The sequence below is a fragment of the Trachymyrmex septentrionalis genome, unplaced genomic scaffold (genome assembly GCF_001594115.1).
Source record: "Trachymyrmex septentrionalis isolate Tsep2-gDNA-1 unplaced genomic scaffold, Tsep1.0 scaffold30, whole genome shotgun sequence".
Taxonomy (NCBI): Eukaryota; Metazoa; Arthropoda; class Insecta; order Hymenoptera; family Formicidae; genus Trachymyrmex; species Trachymyrmex septentrionalis.
This window is the reverse complement of record NW_017305463.1, coordinates 1,079,535-1,082,662: the sequence shown is the minus strand read 5'-3', so window position 1 is coordinate 1,082,662 and position 3,128 is coordinate 1,079,535.

Here is a 3,128-nt window from a genome sequence, read left to right as displayed (position 1 = left end):
TGCGATACGATATGCCCCAAACGAGACGAGTCGTACGGTGCAGAACGGCAATCCTCCGAGATCGTAATGATCCCGGCGACTCTTCCTCGCTCCTCGCCTTAGAAGACTAGAATTTGCGGAATGAAGTACCGTGAAAGAGTTCGCTCTTAGATTGCTCAAGTTTTTGGGGGAGGAAAGATGTTGACAGGAATCGATAGAGTGGGAAAGTGAAACTCCAAAATTTTATGACCCTAAGATTTATGGGGAAACGTACGTTTCGGGCGCCGAAATGTCGCGGACGCATCGTCGCCACGGGACCACCCAGAATCTACCCCTGAACGTCGCGTGCCGTTTCTTAAATTTTATAATTACGAATTCGCGAAAATCGTTCGCGACTTGATTGTTAATCTTGGCGTTAATCATTGATTTTTATCTCGGAGCGACATTCATGAGGAGATAACGGATTCTTAGTTTTTAAGATGAAAAATAAAAAGGATAGAATATAAAATTTTAGAGCTTCGAGGAATTCGAGATCTTTATGAAAGAAAAGAGTCGCGTGAGTCCGCCGGACGTAACAATACAATTGTATCAAATATATGTGGGATCATTTACCATCGAGAAATTCTTATACTGAAAAAAGTTTATTTCTTATAATACGAGTATGTCTAATAAATATTAAAATAATTAACGAATATCCTTTCGTATAAAATTTATATATTCATATTATTCGCTATGTTCAAATATACATACAATATATGGAACATGAGTACGTCAAAATATTCTTCTGTAAATAAATATTGTGCAAATAAATATAGTAATACTAACACATCTATTTTCGATTTAACAAAACATTTGTCATCATTAAAATAAACATAAATTAACCATACATAATTTTTTTTATTTAATTATTTTTTATTTTTAATGAAAACATTTTTATCGATTTATTGCCTTTACCAGCCAGATAATTAAAATACGGAACTATTATATAAACAAACTTTTTATTTATAAAATTTATATAAAACGATTTTAAGTCATATATGCTTTGTATATTGAATATTTGATATTCATTATTGTTATTGCATTATTATGTAGTATCGAATAACATCTCTAATAATTCGGACAAGCATTATGCAAAATGCATATTATGCACATGGCAAAATATAAATTTTCAAGCTTTTGTAATGTTTAGATATCAGCTACTGTTTTCAGTACCTCGTCTATCTTGCTTTTTTAAGTGGCTTGCATTACTCCAACACCAAAAATATAAAGATTCTACCACAGTAGAAAATTCTTGGATCAGACTCACATAAGGTTCAAATATGTTCCAGCTAGTGTTATAAAATAATTCAATAATCTATAATCTTTGTATTTTTGTAATAGAATATATACAAACGATCGCGAAAACAAATTTATAATTGACTATTACATTTAAAAAGTAATTAAAAATATATACATATAATATGAACACTGAATTAAACAATTAATATTTTTTTTTACATTTTAGGATAGTATCACAGAAGATAAACTTTTAAATTCTAAAAAAAAAACGGAATGTATAAAAGTAATAAACGAGCATCTTGAACTTCATCCGACATTGATACAGAATGTGTAAAAGCTGTTTGCAGTAATCTTAGTAATAACATTGAGGCAAGGCTTATAAGTGTATCATGTGTGTACTTCGCCAATTAAAACTACAGTGACTCTGATAGAATCAGATAAAACTAATTTTAGAGAATTGCTAGTTATAAGTAATGCAGGTTCTACAATACGACCTACTATTAAAATTAAAGAATCGGTGTACATTCGTTATTTTCATTTATTAAATTGAAAATTGAGGATTTGTGAGAATTTTGCAATTGTCTCTCTCTATCTCTTTTTCTTTTAGAGAAAAAAGTTATTGATTTCTATCATCTTCACGATAGTTTAAACAAAATTAACAGTACAAATACAAGTTTTATGTTCTTAACTTATATTTTAAAAAATTATTTTACTTTAAAAAATAAAAGTTGCGACTGTGATTTAAAATTACTTTCGCATTAAATTTTGTTATGTAGATTAAGAGAACTTGCACTTGCACTTTAAATTTTGCTTAAACTATTGTGAAGATAAAAATCAAATTGAAAGTCATTTTATAAGAGTGGCAATTGCATTAAGCATGCATACGTACAATATTCATTCGACTGTTTTAAAAAATTTATATTTCAGAAAGAAAATATGATACTGAACAGCTCAAATATACTTAAATCCGGAAATACTACAAATAATGTAAGAAAAATTATTTATTACTGATTCTCTGATTTCTGCAATATAGAAAATTAAATGTATATATATTATATGTATATGTTTGAATACACTTCGTGATGTTCACAAGAAATTGGTGGTAAAAGTGGCATCTTTATTTGTGCACAAGTTAAATAAATGTAAGCGCGAAATTTACCTTATTAAGTCTATTTTCAAATGATGAATTAGCATCAAGCAATTTGTCAGGAAAAAAAAGAAAAAATAGACAACAAAAGCCTACTTTGAATAAGCAAAAAGTAGCAGCAATCAAAAGTAAGTTTCATGTACTTATTGTTCTGCTTTTTTTCATAATTTATCTTGTTAATTTTTTGGTTTTTATATAATAATTTATATAATTTAATCATTTTATCACTTATATGCATTTGAAACAGTGTCATTCATTTTGAATAATATACAAGTAATATACATTTTTCAAAACAATCTACAATACATTAAAAACTAAGTTTTGATTTTTTGTCAGATAAAGTGTTTTCTATATTTCCATACTTAAAAAATGTTGGAAAGAAATTTTCAAGTGCCGTTGCGAAAGTGCAATAATTCTGTTAAAAATCGCATACCTATACCGAGTTCTATGAAATCTAAAGATGATCACTCACAAATCGAATCAGAAGGTAAAAAAAATCACGACGACAATGAAAATATAGATGAAGAAAAAGATCTTACCGAGTAAAAACCAGGATTATATGATGCAGTATTGTTAAATTATTTTTTTGTTGGTCATATCGATCGTTTTTGTTAAATGCAACTATGTATTAATTATTAACATATTTTGTTCAAAGTAAGAAGCTTTATAACAGCTGGTTTCATCCTTAAATATTATTTTTTTAACACTCGTAAATTCTTCAATA